At 47.7% G+C, this 18,626-nt stretch overlaps 12 non-coding genes across 12 annotated transcripts; all 12 read right to left on the reverse strand.

The window, feature by feature from the left end:
- Nucleotides 1-834: 834 nt before the first annotated feature.
- Nucleotides 835-1,025, reverse strand: LOC142696122 (U2 spliceosomal RNA). The gene has a single exon (XR_012864114.1). It is a non-coding gene; the product is annotated as a U2 spliceosomal RNA (small nuclear RNA).
- Nucleotides 1,026-2,311: 1,286 nt separating this feature from the next.
- Nucleotides 2,312-2,502, reverse strand: LOC142696124 (U2 spliceosomal RNA). Its single transcript, XR_012864116.1, has one exon. It is a non-coding gene; the product is annotated as a U2 spliceosomal RNA (small nuclear RNA).
- A 1,344-nt stretch (nt 2,503-3,846) lies between these two features.
- On the reverse strand, nt 3,847-4,037 carry LOC142696125 (U2 spliceosomal RNA). Its single transcript, XR_012864117.1, has one exon. It is a non-coding gene; the product is annotated as a U2 spliceosomal RNA (small nuclear RNA).
- Nucleotides 4,038-5,379: 1,342 nt separating this feature from the next.
- Nucleotides 5,380-5,570, reverse strand: LOC142696126 (U2 spliceosomal RNA). Its single transcript, XR_012864118.1, has one exon. It is a non-coding gene; the product is annotated as a U2 spliceosomal RNA (small nuclear RNA).
- A 1,346-nt stretch (nt 5,571-6,916) lies between these two features.
- Nucleotides 6,917-7,107, reverse strand: LOC142696127 (U2 spliceosomal RNA). The gene has a single exon (XR_012864119.1). It is a non-coding gene; the product is annotated as a U2 spliceosomal RNA (small nuclear RNA).
- Nucleotides 7,108-8,413: 1,306 nt separating this feature from the next.
- On the reverse strand, nt 8,414-8,604 carry LOC142696128 (U2 spliceosomal RNA). The gene has a single exon (XR_012864120.1). It is a non-coding gene; the product is annotated as a U2 spliceosomal RNA (small nuclear RNA).
- Nucleotides 8,605-9,948: 1,344 nt separating this feature from the next.
- On the reverse strand, nt 9,949-10,139 carry LOC142696129 (U2 spliceosomal RNA). Its single transcript, XR_012864121.1, has one exon. It is a non-coding gene; the product is annotated as a U2 spliceosomal RNA (small nuclear RNA).
- Nucleotides 10,140-11,445: 1,306 nt separating this feature from the next.
- LOC142696130 (U2 spliceosomal RNA) lies at nt 11,446-11,636 on the reverse strand. Its single transcript, XR_012864122.1, has one exon. It is a non-coding gene; the product is annotated as a U2 spliceosomal RNA (small nuclear RNA).
- Nucleotides 11,637-12,942: 1,306 nt separating this feature from the next.
- LOC142696132 (U2 spliceosomal RNA) lies at nt 12,943-13,133 on the reverse strand. Its single transcript, XR_012864123.1, has one exon. It is a non-coding gene; the product is annotated as a U2 spliceosomal RNA (small nuclear RNA).
- Nucleotides 13,134-14,479: 1,346 nt separating this feature from the next.
- LOC142696133 (U2 spliceosomal RNA) lies at nt 14,480-14,670 on the reverse strand. The gene has a single exon (XR_012864124.1). It is a non-coding gene; the product is annotated as a U2 spliceosomal RNA (small nuclear RNA).
- Nucleotides 14,671-16,012: 1,342 nt separating this feature from the next.
- Nucleotides 16,013-16,203, reverse strand: LOC142696134 (U2 spliceosomal RNA). The gene has a single exon (XR_012864125.1). It is a non-coding gene; the product is annotated as a U2 spliceosomal RNA (small nuclear RNA).
- Nucleotides 16,204-17,547: 1,344 nt separating this feature from the next.
- Nucleotides 17,548-17,738, reverse strand: LOC142696136 (U2 spliceosomal RNA). The gene has a single exon (XR_012864127.1). It is a non-coding gene; the product is annotated as a U2 spliceosomal RNA (small nuclear RNA).
- Nucleotides 17,739-18,626: the final 888 nt, after the last annotated feature.

Raw genomic sequence — 18,626 nt, forward strand, 5'->3', positions numbered from 1 at the left:
ATAAGACGGTGCGGCTCAGTCAGTCACTCAGTGTTGCCTGAGAGGGCAACACTGCAACAGCCGGCCGCCAGGCTGTCTTTTTTTTGCACATTTATTTGCCTCCAGGAGGCCACAAGAGGGAGACAAGGGACTGCAAAATGGAAAATAGGCATCCACCAACTTTACAGACAACTTCTCTTTGCTCCTACAACCTCCATCCTTGCACAGTTTGTTATTCTTCCAGGTAACATAGTAACAAATCCAAATTGCTGCTCTCTTTGTAGGCAAGCAAGGGTTTGTTGCAACTGCAATTCTTACTTCTTCTTGGAAATGTAGGGACGACAGTACATTCCATCACATCCATCTAGTGTACACAGGTAGGTCCATTGTGGCGGGCGGGCTGCTTTAATGGCTGTTTGCTGTTCCCCCTACTCCACTCCACTATTTGACTGTGGTGCTGCATCAATCAATCAGTGGCTGGCTCAGGTGCAGCTCTTTAACCTACCTAAAAGGGAGGGCGGAGAGAAGACAAGGAAGGTGAATGAGCTGTTCCAATGTGAAATGCCGGAAACACAGAAACACAGAAGACACACACACACACACACACACACACACACACACACACACACACACACACACACACACACACACACACACACACACACAACAAGAGGTGGCAATGTATTAATTAATTGCATTTAATAAATGAGCTCATTATCACACATGACTGTACAAATGCATTGTCCAACAGGTGTTGAAATAATGGGATTAAAAGGGGAGATCCCATCAGAAAGACAAAAACAATAGCAAACACAAATAGCACTTTTGGAATCTGATTTTAGTCAACACATAAGGGAAGGGTGCACCGGTCCTGGAAATACTGCAATACCAGGTCAATGCGTGGAGTGGACAGAGCAAGCTCTATTTCCATCTCCCTGTTCTAAAAATCCATTTAATATATGGTCCCCAGATAGGGGACGTATCAGATATTAAACTGATAAGAACAGATACTACACTTGATCTTAGCCAAAAGGCCGAGAAGCGATAACCCGAGCGGCCCTTGCCTTGCCCGAGCCTGTCCCATACTGCTGTTCACCCCTTGCAGCGATTGATTCAGCCTACTCCTAGGCAATTCCATGGGGCCCTGCAGGCTCACACACATTTACAGCTACTAAGCGGGAGGGAGGTGAATAAAGGCCGGAGAGGAAGCTACACAGGATTTGCTTCTTTTGCTTGCACCACAATGCAGTGCTGAAAGAGGAGGAATCTACATAAAAACGCCTTCCTGGCAACGCCCAAATGCCCTCCTGCCATGCAGATAAACACTGGCAGCGGCAGCAAGTGCATGCCCACAGCCACCCCTTGTTCCTTCACACCTTGTATCAGCTGTAATCCAGTCCAGTCCAGTCCAGTGCTGCCTGCTGAGCAGCACTGACCAACACTGCCTGGGCCCAGGCTTTTATCTATCTCTGAGGCAGGCCCCATTATGATGTCAGAAAGCTGGCTCTGGAATCCTGAGGGCTCCACTATGACACGTGCAAAGTTCCGTCTGAACTTTATATAAGACGGTGCGGCTCAGTCAGTCACTCAGTGTTGCCTGAGAGGGCAACACTGCAACAGCCGGCCGCCAGGCTGTCTTTTTTTTGCACATTTATTTGCCTCCAGGAGGCCACAAGAGGGAGACAAGGGACTGCAAAATGGAAAATAGGCATCCACCAACTTTACAGACAACTTCTCTTTGCTCCTACAACCTCCATCCTTGCACAGTTTGTTATTCTTCCAGGTAACATAGTAACAAATCCAAATTGCTGCTCTCTTTGTAGGCAAGCAAGGGTTTGTTGCAACTGCAATTCTTACTTCTTCTTGGAAATGTAGGGACGACAGTACATTCCATCACATCCATCTAGTGTACACAGGTAGGTCCATTGTGGCGGGCGGGCTGCTTTAATGGCTGTTTGCTGTTCCCCCTACTCCACTCCACTATTTGACTGTGGTGCTGCATCAATCAATCAGTGGCTGGCTCAGGTGCAGCTCTTTAACCTACCTAAAAGGGAGGGCGGAGAGAAGACAAGGAAGGTGAATGAGCTGTTCCAATGTGAAATGCCGGAAACACAGAAACACAGAAGACACACACACACACACAACAAGAGGTGGCAATGTATTAATTAATTGCATTTAATAAATGAGCTCATTATCACACATGACTGTACAAATGCATTGTCCAACAGGTGTTGAAATAATGGGATTAAAAGGGGAGATCCCATCAGAAAGACAAAAACAATAGCAAACACAAATAGCACTTTTGGAATCTGATTTTAGTCAACACATAAGGGAAGGGTGCACCGGTCCTGGAAATACTGCAATACCAGGTCAATGCGTGGAGTGGACAGAGCAAGCTCTATTTCCATCTCCCTGTTCTAAAAATCCATTTAATATATGGTCCCCAGATAGGGGACGTATCAGATATTAAACTGATAAGAACAGATACTACACTTGATCTTAGCCAAAAGGCCGAGAAGCGATAACCCGAGCGGCCCTTGCCTTGCCCGAGCCTGTCCCATACTGCTGTTCACCCCTTGCAGCGATTGATTCAGCCTACTCCTAGGCAATTCCATGGGGCCCTGCAGGCTCACACACATTTACAGCTACTAAGCGGGAGGGAGGTGAATAAAGGCCGGAGAGGAAGCTACACAGGATTTGCTTCTTTTGCTTGCACCACAATGCAGTGCTGAAAGAGGAGGAATCTACATAAAAACGCCTTCCTGGCAACGCCCAAATGCCCTCCTGCCATGCAGATAAACACTGGCAGCGGCAGCAAGTGCATGCCCACAGCCACCCCTTGTTCCTTCACACCTTGTATCAGCTGTAATCCAGTCCAGTCCAGTCCAGTGCTGCCTGCTGAGCAGCACTGACCAACACTGCCTGGGCCCAGGCTTTTATCTATCTCTGAGGCAGGCCCCATTATGATGTCAGAAAGCTGGCTCTGGAATCCTGAGGGCTCCACTATGACACGTGCAAAGTTCCGTCTGAACTTTATATAAGACGGTGCGGCTCAGTCAGTCACTCAGTGTTGCCTGAGAGGGCAACACTGCAACAGCCGGCCGCCAGGCTGTCTTTTTTTTGCACATTTATTTGCCTCCAGGAGGCCACAAGAGGGAGACAAGGGACTGCAAAATGGAAAATAGGCATCCACCAACTTTACAGACAACTTCTCTTTGCTCCTACAACCTCCATCCTTGCACAGTTTGTTATTCTTCCAGGTAACATAGTAACAAATCCAAATTGCTGCTCTCTTTGTAGGCAAGCAAGGGTTTGTTGCAACTGCAATTCTTACTTCTTCTTGGAAATGTAGGGACGACAGTACATTCCATCACATCCATCTAGTGTACACAGGTAGGTCCATTGTGGCGGGCGGGCTGCTTTAATGGCTGTTTGCTGTTCCCCCTACTCCACTCCACTATTTGACTGTGGTGCTGCATCAATCAATCAGTGGCTGGCTCAGGTGCAGCTCTTTAACCTACCTAAAAGGGAGGGCGGAGAGAAGACAAGGAAGGTGAATGAGCTGTTCCAATGTGAAATGCCGGAAACACAGAAACACAGAAGACACACACACACACACACACACACACACACACACACACACACACACACACACACACACACACACACACACACACAACAAGAGGTGGCAATGTATTAATTAATTGCATTTAATAAATGAGCTCATTATCACACATGACTGTACAAATGCATTGTCCAACAGGTGTTGAAATAATGGGATTAAAAGGGGAGATCCCATCAGAAAGACAAAAACAATAGCAAACACAAATAGCACTTTTGGAATCTGATTTTAGTCAACACATAAGGGAAGGGTGCACCGGTCCTGGAAATACTGCAATACCAGGTCAATGCGTGGAGTGGACAGAGCAAGCTCTATTTCCATCTCCCTGTTCTAAAAATCCATTTAATATATGGTCCCCAGATAGGGGACGTATCAGATATTAAACTGATAAGAACAGATACTACACTTGATCTTAGCCAAAAGGCCGAGAAGCGATAACCCGAGCGGCCCTTGCCTTGCCCGAGCCTGTCCCATACTGCTGTTCACCCCTTGCAGCGATTGATTCAGCCTACTCCTAGGCAATTCCATGGGGCCCTGCAGGCTCACACACATTTACAGCTACTAAGCGGGAGGGAGGTGAATAAAGGCCGGAGAGGAAGCTACACAGGATTTGCTTCTTTTGCTTGCACCACAATGCAGTGCTGAAAGAGGAGGAATCTACATAAAAACGCCTTCCTGGCAACGCCCAAATGCCCTCCTGCCATGCAGATAAACACTGGCAGCGGCAGCAAGTGCATGCCCACAGCCACCCCTTGTTCCTTCACACCTTGTATCAGCTGTAATCCAGTCCAGTCCAGTCCAGTGCTGCCTGCTGAGCAGCACTGACCAACACTGCCTGGGCCCAGGCTTTTATCTATCTCTGAGGCAGGCCCCATTATGATGTCAGAAAGCTGGCTCTGGAATCCTGAGGGCTCCACTATGACACGTGCAAAGTTCCGTCTGAACTTTATATAAGACGGTGCGGCTCAGTCAGTCACTCAGTGTTGCCTGAGAGGGCAACACTGCAACAGCCGGCCGCCAGGCTGTCTTTTTTTTGCACATTTATTTGCCTCCAGGAGGCCACAAGAGGGAGACAAGGGACTGCAAAATGGAAAATAGGCATCCACCAACTTTACAGACAACTTCTCTTTGCTCCTACAACCTCCATCCTTGCACAGTTTGTTATTCTTCCAGGTAACATAGTAACAAATCCAAATTGCTGCTCTCTTTGTAGGCAAGCAAGGGTTTGTTGCAACTGCAATTCTTACTTCTTCTTGGAAATGTAGGGACGACAGTACATTCCATCACATCCATCTAGTGTACACAGGTAGGTCCATTGTGGCGGGCGGGCTGCTTTAATGGCTGTTTGCTGTTCCCCCTACTCCACTCCACTATTTGACTGTGGTGCTGCATCAATCAATCAGTGGCTGGCTCAGGTGCAGCTCTTTAACCTACCTAAAAGGGAGGGCGGAGAGAAGACAAGGAAGGTGAATGAGCTGTTCCAATGTGAAATGCCGGAAACACAGAAACACAGAAGACACACACACACACACACACACACACACACACACACACACACACACACACACACACACACACACACACACACAACAAGAGGTGGCAATGTATTAATTAATTGCATTTAATAAATGAGCTCATTATCACACATGACTGTACAAATGCATTGTCCAACAGGTGTTGAAATAATGGGATTAAAAGGGGAGATCCCATCAGAAAGACAAAAACAATAGCAAACACAAATAGCACTTTTGGAATCTGATTTTAGTCAACACATAAGGGAAGGGTGCACCGGTCCTGGAAATACTGCAATACCAGGTCAATGCGTGGAGTGGACAGAGCAAGCTCTATTTCCATCTCCCTGTTCTAAAAATCCATTTAATATATGGTCCCCAGATAGGGGACGTATCAGATATTAAACTGATAAGAACAGATACTACACTTGATCTTAGCCAAAAGGCCGAGAAGCGATAACCCGAGCGGCCCTTGCCTTGCCCGAGCCTGTCCCATACTGCTGTTCACCCCTTGCAGCGATTGATTCAGCCTACTCCTAGGCAATTCCATGGGGCCCTGCAGGCTCACACACATTTACAGCTACTAAGCGGGAGGGAGGTGAATAAAGGCCGGAGAGGAAGCTACACAGGATTTGCTTCTTTTGCTTGCACCACAATGCAGTGCTGAAAGAGGAGGAATCTACATAAAAACGCCTTCCTGGCAACGCCCAAATGCCCTCCTGCCATGCAGATAAACACTGGCAGCGGCAGCAAGTGCATGCCCACAGCCACCCCTTGTTCCTTCACACCTTGTATCAGCTGTAATCCAGTCCAGTCCAGTCCAGTGCTGCCTGCTGAGCAGCACTGACCAACACTGCCTGGGCCCAGGCTTTTATCTATCTCTGAGGCAGGCCCCATTATGATGTCAGAAAGCTGGCTCTGGAATCCTGAGGGCTCCACTATGACACGTGCAAAGTTCCGTCTGAACTTTATATAAGACGGTGCGGCTCAGTCAGTCACTCAGTGTTGCCTGAGAGGGCAACACTGCAACAGCCGGCCGCCAGGCTGTCTTTTTTTTGCACATTTATTTGCCTCCAGGAGGCCACAAGAGGGAGACAAGGGACTGCAAAATGGAAAATAGGCATCCACCAACTTTACAGACAACTTCTCTTTGCTCCTACAACCTCCATCCTTGCACAGTTTGTTATTCTTCCAGGTAACATAGTAACAAATCCAAATTGCTGCTCTCTTTGTAGGCAAGCAAGGGTTTGTTGCAACTGCAATTCTTACTTCTTCTTGGAAATGTAGGGACGACAGTACATTCCATCACATCCATCTAGTGTACACAGGTAGGTCCATTGTGGCGGGCGGGCTGCTTTAATGGCTGTTTGCTGTTCCCCCTACTCCACTCCACTATTTGACTGTGGTGCTGCATCAATCAATCAGTGGCTGGCTCAGGTGCAGCTCTTTAACCTACCTAAAAGGGAGGGCGGAGAGAAGACAAGGAAGGTGAATGAGCTGTTCCAATGTGAAATGCCGGAAACACAGAAACACAGAAGACACACACACACACACACACACACACACACACACACACACACACACACACACACACACACACACACACACACACACAACAAGAGGTGGCAATGTATTAATTAATTGCATTTAATAAATGAGCTCATTATCACACATGACTGTACAAATGCATTGTCCAACAGGTGTTGAAATAATGGGATTAAAAGGGGAGATCCCATCAGAAAGACAAAAACAATAGCAAACACAAATAGCACTTTTGGAATCTGATTTTAGTCAACACATAAGGGAAGGGTGCACCGGTCCTGGAAATACTGCAATACCAGGTCAATGCGTGGAGTGGACAGAGCAAGCTCTATTTCCATCTCCCTGTTCTAAAAATCCATTTAATATATGGTCCCCAGATAGGGGACGTATCAGATATTAAACTGATAAGAACAGATACTACACTTGATCTTAGCCAAAAGGCCGAGAAGCGATAACCCGAGCGGCCCTTGCCTTGCCCGAGCCTGTCCCATACTGCTGTTCACCCCTTGCAGCGATTGATTCAGCCTACTCCTAGGCAATTCCATGGGGCCCTGCAGGCTCACACACATTTACAGCTACTAAGCGGGAGGGAGGTGAATAAAGGCCGGAGAGGAAGCTACACAGGATTTGCTTCTTTTGCTTGCACCACAATGCAGTGCTGAAAGAGGAGGAATCTACATAAAAACGCCTTCCTGGCAACGCCCAAATGCCCTCCTGCCATGCAGATAAACACTGGCAGCGGCAGCAAGTGCATGCCCACAGCCACCCCTTGTTCCTTCACACCTTGTATCAGCTGTAATCCAGTCCAGTCCAGTCCAGTGCTGCCTGCTGAGCAGCACTGACCAACACTGCCTGGGCCCAGGCTTTTATCTATCTCTGAGGCAGGCCCCATTATGATGTCAGAAAGCTGGCTCTGGAATCCTGAGGGCTCCACTATGACACGTGCAAAGTTCCGTCTGAACTTTATATAAGACGGTGCGGCTCAGTCAGTCACTCAGTGTTGCCTGAGAGGGCAACACTGCAACAGCCGGCCGCCAGGCTGTCTTTTTTTTGCACATTTATTTGCCTCCAGGAGGCCACAAGAGGGAGACAAGGGACTGCAAAATGGAAAATAGGCATCCACCAACTTTACAGACAACTTCTCTTTGCTCCTACAACCTCCATCCTTGCACAGTTTGTTATTCTTCCAGGTAACATAGTAACAAATCCAAATTGCTGCTCTCTTTGTAGGCAAGCAAGGGTTTGTTGCAACTGCAATTCTTACTTCTTCTTGGAAATGTAGGGACGACAGTACATTCCATCACATCCATCTAGTGTACACAGGTAGGTCCATTGTGGCGGGCGGGCTGCTTTAATGGCTGTTTGCTGTTCCCCCTACTCCACTCCACTATTTGACTGTGGTGCTGCATCAATCAATCAGTGGCTGGCTCAGGTGCAGCTCTTTAACCTACCTAAAAGGGAGGGCGGAGAGAAGACAAGGAAGGTGAATGAGCTGTTCCAATGTGAAATGCCGGAAACACAGAAACACAGAAGACACACACACACACACACACACACACACACACACACAACAAGAGGTGGCAATGTATTAATTAATTGCATTTAATAAATGAGCTCATTATCACACATGACTGTACAAATGCATTGTCCAACAGGTGTTGAAATAATGGGATTAAAAGGGGAGATCCCATCAGAAAGACAAAAACAATAGCAAACACAAATAGCACTTTTGGAATCTGATTTTAGTCAACACATAAGGGAAGGGTGCACCGGTCCTGGAAATACTGCAATACCAGGTCAATGCGTGGAGTGGACAGAGCAAGCTCTATTTCCATCTCCCTGTTCTAAAAATCCATTTAATATATGGTCCCCAGATAGGGGACGTATCAGATATTAAACTGATAAGAACAGATACTACACTTGATCTTAGCCAAAAGGCCGAGAAGCGATAACCCGAGCGGCCCTTGCCTTGCCCGAGCCTGTCCCATACTGCTGTTCACCCCTTGCAGCGATTGATTCAGCCTACTCCTAGGCAATTCCATGGGGCCCTGCAGGCTCACACACATTTACAGCTACTAAGCGGGAGGGAGGTGAATAAAGGCCGGAGAGGAAGCTACACAGGATTTGCTTCTTTTGCTTGCACCACAATGCAGTGCTGAAAGAGGAGGAATCTACATAAAAACGCCTTCCTGGCAACGCCCAAATGCCCTCCTGCCATGCAGATAAACACTGGCAGCGGCAGCAAGTGCATGCCCACAGCCACCCCTTGTTCCTTCACACCTTGTATCAGCTGTAATCCAGTCCAGTCCAGTCCAGTGCTGCCTGCTGAGCAGCACTGACCAACACTGCCTGGGCCCAGGCTTTTATCTATCTCTGAGGCAGGCCCCATTATGATGTCAGAAAGCTGGCTCTGGAATCCTGAGGGCTCCACTATGACACGTGCAAAGTTCCGTCTGAACTTTATATAAGACGGTGCGGCTCAGTCAGTCACTCAGTGTTGCCTGAGAGGGCAACACTGCAACAGCCGGCCGCCAGGCTGTCTTTTTTTTGCACATTTATTTGCCTCCAGGAGGCCACAAGAGGGAGACAAGGGACTGCAAAATGGAAAATAGGCATCCACCAACTTTACAGACAACTTCTCTTTGCTCCTACAACCTCCATCCTTGCACAGTTTGTTATTCTTCCAGGTAACATAGTAACAAATCCAAATTGCTGCTCTCTTTGTAGGCAAGCAAGGGTTTGTTGCAACTGCAATTCTTACTTCTTCTTGGAAATGTAGGGACGACAGTACATTCCATCACATCCATCTAGTGTACACAGGTAGGTCCATTGTGGCGGGCGGGCTGCTTTAATGGCTGTTTGCTGTTCCCCCTACTCCACTCCACTATTTGACTGTGGTGCTGCATCAATCAATCAGTGGCTGGCTCAGGTGCAGCTCTTTAACCTACCTAAAAGGGAGGGCGGAGAGAAGACAAGGAAGGTGAATGAGCTGTTCCAATGTGAAATGCCGGAAACACAGAAACACAGAAGACACACACACACACACACACACACACACACACACACACACACACACACACACACACACACACACACACACACACAACAAGAGGTGGCAATGTATTAATTAATTGCATTTAATAAATGAGCTCATTATCACACATGACTGTACAAATGCATTGTCCAACAGGTGTTGAAATAATGGGATTAAAAGGGGAGATCCCATCAGAAAGACAAAAACAATAGCAAACACAAATAGCACTTTTGGAATCTGATTTTAGTCAACACATAAGGGAAGGGTGCACCGGTCCTGGAAATACTGCAATACCAGGTCAATGCGTGGAGTGGACAGAGCAAGCTCTATTTCCATCTCCCTGTTCTAAAAATCCATTTAATATATGGTCCCCAGATAGGGGACGTATCAGATATTAAACTGATAAGAACAGATACTACACTTGATCTTAGCCAAAAGGCCGAGAAGCGATAACCCGAGCGGCCCTTGCCTTGCCCGAGCCTGTCCCATACTGCTGTTCACCCCTTGCAGCGATTGATTCAGCCTACTCCTAGGCAATTCCATGGGGCCCTGCAGGCTCACACACATTTACAGCTACTAAGCGGGAGGGAGGTGAATAAAGGCCGGAGAGGAAGCTACACAGGATTTGCTTCTTTTGCTTGCACCACAATGCAGTGCTGAAAGAGGAGGAATCTACATAAAAACGCCTTCCTGGCAACGCCCAAATGCCCTCCTGCCATGCAGATAAACACTGGCAGCGGCAGCAAGTGCATGCCCACAGCCACCCCTTGTTCCTTCACACCTTGTATCAGCTGTAATCCAGTCCAGTCCAGTCCAGTGCTGCCTGCTGAGCAGCACTGACCAACACTGCCTGGGCCCAGGCTTTTATCTATCTCTGAGGCAGGCCCCATTATGATGTCAGAAAGCTGGCTCTGGAATCCTGAGGGCTCCACTATGACACGTGCAAAGTTCCGTCTGAACTTTATATAAGACGGTGCGGCTCAGTCAGTCACTCAGTGTTGCCTGAGAGGGCAACACTGCAACAGCCGGCCGCCAGGCTGTCTTTTTTTTGCACATTTATTTGCCTCCAGGAGGCCACAAGAGGGAGACAAGGGACTGCAAAATGGAAAATAGGCATCCACCAACTTTACAGACAACTTCTCTTTGCTCCTACAACCTCCATCCTTGCACAGTTTGTTATTCTTCCAGGTAACATAGTAACAAATCCAAATTGCTGCTCTCTTTGTAGGCAAGCAAGGGTTTGTTGCAACTGCAATTCTTACTTCTTCTTGGAAATGTAGGGACGACAGTACATTCCATCACATCCATCTAGTGTACACAGGTAGGTCCATTGTGGCGGGCGGGCTGCTTTAATGGCTGTTTGCTGTTCCCCCTACTCCACTCCACTATTTGACTGTGGTGCTGCATCAATCAATCAGTGGCTGGCTCAGGTGCAGCTCTTTAACCTACCTAAAAGGGAGGGCGGAGAGAAGACAAGGAAGGTGAATGAGCTGTTCCAATGTGAAATGCCGGAAACACAGAAACACAGAAGACACACACACACACACACACACACACACACACACACAACAAGAGGTGGCAATGTATTAATTAATTGCATTTAATAAATGAGCTCATTATCACACATGACTGTACAAATGCATTGTCCAACAGGTGTTGAAATAATGGGATTAAAAGGGGAGATCCCATCAGAAAGACAAAAACAATAGCAAACACAAATAGCACTTTTGGAATCTGATTTTAGTCAACACATAAGGGAAGGGTGCACCGGTCCTGGAAATACTGCAATACCAGGTCAATGCGTGGAGTGGACAGAGCAAGCTCTATTTCCATCTCCCTGTTCTAAAAATCCATTTAATATATGGTCCCCAGATAGGGGACGTATCAGATATTAAACTGATAAGAACAGATACTACACTTGATCTTAGCCAAAAGGCCGAGAAGCGATAACCCGAGCGGCCCTTGCCTTGCCCGAGCCTGTCCCATACTGCTGTTCACCCCTTGCAGCGATTGATTCAGCCTACTCCTAGGCAATTCCATGGGGCCCTGCAGGCTCACACACATTTACAGCTACTAAGCGGGAGGGAGGTGAATAAAGGCCGGAGAGGAAGCTACACAGGATTTGCTTCTTTTGCTTGCACCACAATGCAGTGCTGAAAGAGGAGGAATCTACATAAAAACGCCTTCCTGGCAACGCCCAAATGCCCTCCTGCCATGCAGATAAACACTGGCAGCGGCAGCAAGTGCATGCCCACAGCCACCCCTTGTTCCTTCACACCTTGTATCAGCTGTAATCCAGTCCAGTCCAGTCCAGTGCTGCCTGCTGAGCAGCACTGACCAACACTGCCTGGGCCCAGGCTTTTATCTATCTCTGAGGCAGGCCCCATTATGATGTCAGAAAGCTGGCTCTGGAATCCTGAGGGCTCCACTATGACACGTGCAAAGTTCCGTCTGAACTTTATATAAGACGGTGCGGCTCAGTCAGTCACTCAGTGTTGCCTGAGAGGGCAACACTGCAACAGCCGGCCGCCAGGCTGTCTTTTTTTTGCACATTTATTTGCCTCCAGGAGGCCACAAGAGGGAGACAAGGGACTGCAAAATGGAAAATAGGCATCCACCAACTTTACAGACAACTTCTCTTTGCTCCTACAACCTCCATCCTTGCACAGTTTGTTATTCTTCCAGGTAACATAGTAACAAATCCAAATTGCTGCTCTCTTTGTAGGCAAGCAAGGGTTTGTTGCAACTGCAATTCTTACTTCTTCTTGGAAATGTAGGGACGACAGTACATTCCATCACATCCATCTAGTGTACACAGGTAGGTCCATTGTGGCGGGCGGGCTGCTTTAATGGCTGTTTGCTGTTCCCCCTACTCCACTCCACTATTTGACTGTGGTGCTGCATCAATCAATCAGTGGCTGGCTCAGGTGCAGCTCTTTAACCTACCTAAAAGGGAGGGCGGAGAGAAGACAAGGAAGGTGAATGAGCTGTTCCAATGTGAAATGCCGGAAACACAGAAACACAGAAGACACACACACACACACACACACACACACACACACACAACAAGAGGTGGCAATGTATTAATTAATTGCATTTAATAAATGAGCTCATTATCACACATGACTGTACAAATGCATTGTCCAACAGGTGTTGAAATAATGGGATTAAAAGGGGAGATCCCATCAGAAAGACAAAAACAATAGCAAACACAAATAGCACTTTTGGAATCTGATTTTAGTCAACACATAAGGGAAGGGTGCACCGGTCCTGGAAATACTGCAATACCAGGTCAATGCGTGGAGTGGACAGAGCAAGCTCTATTTCCATCTCCCTGTTCTAAAAATCCATTTAATATATGGTCCCCAGATAGGGGACGTATCAGATATTAAACTGATAAGAACAGATACTACACTTGATCTTAGCCAAAAGGCCGAGAAGCGATAACCCGAGCGGCCCTTGCCTTGCCCGAGCCTGTCCCATACTGCTGTTCACCCCTTGCAGCGATTGATTCAGCCTACTCCTAGGCAATTCCATGGGGCCCTGCAGGCTCACACACATTTACAGCTACTAAGCGGGAGGGAGGTGAATAAAGGCCGGAGAGGAAGCTACACAGGATTTGCTTCTTTTGCTTGCACCACAATGCAGTGCTGAAAGAGGAGGAATCTACATAAAAACGCCTTCCTGGCAACGCCCAAATGCCCTCCTGCCATGCAGATAAACACTGGCAGCGGCAGCAAGTGCATGCCCACAGCCACCCCTTGTTCCTTCACACCTTGTATCAGCTGTAATCCAGTCCAGTCCAGTCCAGTGCTGCCTGCTGAGCAGCACTGACCAACACTGCCTGGGCCCAGGCTTTTATCTATCTCTGAGGCAGGCCCCATTATGATGTCAGAAAGCTGGCTCTGGAATCCTGAGGGCTCCACTATGACACGTGCAAAGTTCCGTCTGAACTTTATATAAGACGGTGCGGCTCAGTCAGTCACTCAGTGTTGCCTGAGAGGGCAACACTGCAACAGCCGGCCGCCAGGCTGTCTTTTTTTTGCACATTTATTTGCCTCCAGGAGGCCACAAGAGGGAGACAAGGGACTGCAAAATGGAAAATAGGCATCCACCAACTTTACAGACAACTTCTCTTTGCTCCTACAACCTCCATCCTTGCACAGTTTGTTATTCTTCCAGGTAACATAGTAACAAATCCAAATTGCTGCTCTCTTTGTAGGCAAGCAAGGGTTTGTTGCAACTGCAATTCTTACTTCTTCTTGGAAATGTAGGGACGACAGTACATTCCATCACATCCATCTAGTGTACACAGGTAGGTCCATTGTGGCGGGCGGGCTGCTTTAATGGCTGTTTGCTGTTCCCCCTACTCCACTCCACTATTTGACTGTGGTGCTGCATCAATCAATCAGTGGCTGGCTCAGGTGCAGCTCTTTAACCTACCTAAAAGGGAGGGCGGAGAGAAGACAAGGAAGGTGAATGAGCTGTTCCAATGTGAAATGCCGGAAACACAGAAACACAGAAGACACACACACACACACACACACACACACACACACACACACACACACACACACACACACACACACACACACACACACAACAAGAGGTGGCAATGTATTAATTAATTGCATTTAATAAATGAGCTCATTATCACACATGACTGTACAAATGCATTGTCCAACAGGTGTTGAAATAATGGGATTAAAAGGGGAGATCCCATCAGAAAGACAAAAACAATAGCAAACACAAATAGCACTTTTGGAATCTGATTTTAGTCAACACATAAGGGAAGGGTGCACCGGTCCTGGAAATACTGCAATACCAGGTCAATGCGTGGAGTGGACAGAGCAAGCTCTATTTCCATCTCCCTGTTCTAAAAATCCATTTAATATATGGTCCCCAGATAGGGGACGTATCAGATATTAAACTGATAAGAACAGATACTACACTTGATCTTAGCCAAAAGGCCGAGAAGCGATAACCCGAGCGGCCCTTGCCTTGCCCGAGCCTGTCCCATACTGCTGTTCACCCCTTGCAGCGATTGATTCAGCCTACTCCTAGGCAATTCCATGGGGCCCTGCAGGCTCACACACATTTACAGCTACTAAGCGGGAGGGAGGTGAATAAAGGCCGGAGAGGAAGCTACACAGGATTTGCTTCTTTTGCTTGCACCACAATGCAGTGCTGAAAGAGGAGGAATCTACATAAAAACGCCTTCCTGGCAACGCCCAAATGCCCTCCTGCCATGCAGATAAACACTGGCAGCGGCAGCAAGTGCATGCCCACAGCCACCCCTTGTTCCTTCACACCTTGTATCAGCTGTAATCCAGTCCAGTCCAGTCCAGTGCTGCCTGCTGAGCAGCACTGACCAACACTGCCTGGGCCCAGGCTTTTATCTATCTCTGAGGCAGGCCCCATTATGATGTCAGAAAGCTGGCTCTGGAATCCTGAGGGCTCCACTATGACACGTGCAAAGTTCCGTCTGAACTTTATATAAGACGGTGCGGCTCAGTCAGTCACTCAGTGTTGCCTGAGAGGGCAACACTGCAACAGCCGGCCGCCAGGCTGTCTTTTTTTTGCACATTTATTTGCCTCCAGGAGGCCACAAGAGGGAGACAAGGGACTGCAAAATGGAAAATAGGCATCCACCAACTTTACAGACAACTTCTCTTTGCTCCTACAACCTCCATCCTTGCACAGTTTGTTATTCTTCCAGGTAACATAGTAACAAATCCAAATTGCTGCTCTCTTTGTAGGCAAGCAAGGGTTTGTTGCAACTGCAATTCTTACTTCTTCTTGGAAATGTAGGGACGACAGTACATTCCATCACATCCATCTAGTGTACACAGGTAGGTCCATTGTGGCGGGCGGGCTGCTTTAATGGCTGTTTGCTGTTCCCCCTACTCCACTCCACTATTTGACTGTGGTGCTGCATCAATCAATCAGTGGCTGGCTCAGGTGCAGCTCTTTAACCTACCTAAAAGGGAGGGCGGAGAGAAGACAAGGAAGGTGAATGAGCTGTTCCAATGTGAAATGCCGGAAACACAGAAACACAGAAGACACACACACACACACACACACACACACACACACACACACACACACACACACACACACACACACACACACACAACAAGAGGTGGCAATGTATTAATTAATTGCATTTAATAAATGAGCTCATTATCACACATGACTGTACAAATGCATTGTCCAACAGGTGTTGAAATAATGGGATTAAAAGGGGAGATCCCATCAGAAAGACAAAAACAATAGCAAACACAAATAGCACTTTTGGAATCTGATTTTAGTCAACACATAAGGGAAGGGTGCACCGGTCCTGGAAATACTGCAATACCAGGTCAATGCGTGGAGTGGACAGAGCAAGCTCTATTTCCATCTCCCTGTTCTAAAAATCCATTTAATATATGGTCCCCAGATAGGGGACGTATCAGATATTAAACTGATAAGAACAGATACTACACTTGATCTTAGCCAAAAGGCCGAGAAGCGATAACCCGAGCGGCCCTTGCCTTGCCCGAGCCTGTCCCATACTGCTGTTCACCCCTTGCAGCGATTGATTCAGCCTACTCCTAGGCAATTCCATGGGGCCCTGCAGGCTCACACACATTTACAGCTACTAAGCGGGAGGGAGGTGAATAAAGGCCGGAGAGGAAGCTACACAGGATTTGCTTCTTTTGCTTGCACCACAATGCAGTGCTGAAAGAGGAGGAATCTACATAAAAACGCCTTCCTGGCAACGCCCAAATGCCCTCCTGCCATGCAGATAAACACTGGCAGCGGCAGCAAGTGCATGCCCACAGCCACCCCTTGTTCCTTCACACCTTGTATCAGCTGTAATCCAGTCCAGTCCAGTCCAGTGCTGCCTGCTGAGCAGCACTGACCAACACTGCCTGGGCCCAGGCTTTTATCTATCTCTGAGGCAGGCCCCATTATGATGTCAGAAAGCTGGCTCTGGAATCCTGAGGGCTCCACTATGACACGTGCAAAGTTCCGTCTGAACTTTATATAAGACGGTGCGGCTCAGTCAGTCACTCAGTGTTGCCTGAGAGGGCAACACTGCAACAGCCGGCCGCCAGGCTGTCTTTTTTTTGCACATTTATTTGCCTCCAGGAGGCCACAAGAGGGAGACAAGGGACTGCAAAATGGAAAATAGGCATCCACCAACTTTACAGACAACTTCTCTTTGCTCCTACAACCTCCATCCTTGCACAGTTTGTTATTCTTCCAGGTAACATAGTAACAAATCCAAATTGCTGCTCTCTTTGTAGGCAAGCAAGGGTTTGTTGCAACTGCAATTCTTACTTCTTCTTGGAAATGTAGGGACGACAGTACATTCCATCACATCCATCTAGTGTACACAGGTAGGTCCATTGTGGCGGGCGGGCTGCTTTAATGGCTGTTTGCTGTTCCCCCTACTCCACTCCACTATTTGACTGTGGTGCTGCATCAATCAATCAGTGGCTGGCTCAGGTGCAGCTCTTTAACCTACCTAAAAGGGAGGGCGGAGAGAAGACAAGGAAGGTGAATGAGCTGTTCCAATGTGAAATGCCGGAAACACAGAAACACAGAAGACACACACACACACACACACACACACACACACACACACACACACACACACACACACACACACACACACACACACAACAAGAGGTGGCAATGTATTAATTAATTGCATTTAATAAATGAGCTCATTATCACACATGACTGTACAAATGCATTGTCCAACAGGTGTTGAAATAATGGGATTAAAAGGGGAGATCCCATCAGAAAGACAAAAACAATAGCAAACACAAATAGCACTTTTGGAATCTGATTTTAGTCAACACATAAGGGAAGGGTGCACCGGTCCTGGAAATACTGCAATACCAGGTCAATGCGTGGAGTGGACAGAGCAAGCTCTATTTCCATCTCCCTGTTCTAAAAATCCATTTAATATATGGTCCCCAGATAGGGGACGTATCAGATATTAAACTGATAAGAACAGATACTACACTTGATCTTAGCCAAAAGGCCGAGAAGCGATAACCCGAGCGGCCCTTGCCTTGCCCGAGCCTGTCCCATACTGCTGTTCACCCCTTGCAGCGATTGATTCAGCCTACTCCTAGGCAATTCCATGGGGCCCTGCAGGCTCACACACATTTACAGCTACTAAGCGGGAGGGAGGTGAATAAAGGCCGGAGAGGAAGCTACACAGGATTTGCTTCTTTTGCTTGCACCACAATGCAGTGCTGAAAGAGGAGGAATCTACATAAAAACGCCTTCCTGGCAACGCCCAAATGCCCTCCTGCCATGCAGATAAACACTGGCAGCGGCAGCAAGTGCATGCCCACAGCCACCCCTTGTTCCTTCACACCTTGTATCAGCTGTAATCCAGTCCAGTCCAGTCCAGTGCTGCCTGCTGAGCAGCACTGACCAACACTGCCTGGGCCCAGGCTTTTATCTATCTCTGAGGCAGGCCCCATTATGATGTCAGAAAGCTGGCTCTGGAATCCTGAGGGCTCCACTATGACACGTGCAAAGTTCCGTCTGAACTTTATATAAGACGGTGCGGCTCAGTCAGTCACTCAGTGTTGCCTGAGAGGGCAACACTGCAACAGCCGGCCGCCAGGCTGTCTTTTTTTTGCACATTTATTTGCCTCCAGGAGGCCACAAGAGGGAGACAAGGGACTGCAAAATGGAAAATAGGCATCCACCAACTTTACAGACAACTTCTCTTTGCTCCTACAACCTCCATCCTTGCACAGTTTGTTATTCTTCCAGGTAACATAGTAACAAATCCAAATTGCTGCTCTCTTTGTAGGCAAGCAAGGGTTTGTTGCAACTGCAATTCTTACTTCTTCTTGGAAATGTAGGGACGACAGTACATTCCATCACATCCATCTAGTGTACACAGGTAGGTCCATTGTGGCGG

This window comes from Rhinoderma darwinii (genome assembly GCF_050947455.1).
Source record: "Rhinoderma darwinii isolate aRhiDar2 chromosome 5 unlocalized genomic scaffold, aRhiDar2.hap1 SUPER_5_unloc_5, whole genome shotgun sequence".
NCBI classification, from domain to species: Eukaryota; Metazoa; Chordata; class Amphibia; order Anura; family Rhinodermatidae; genus Rhinoderma; species Rhinoderma darwinii.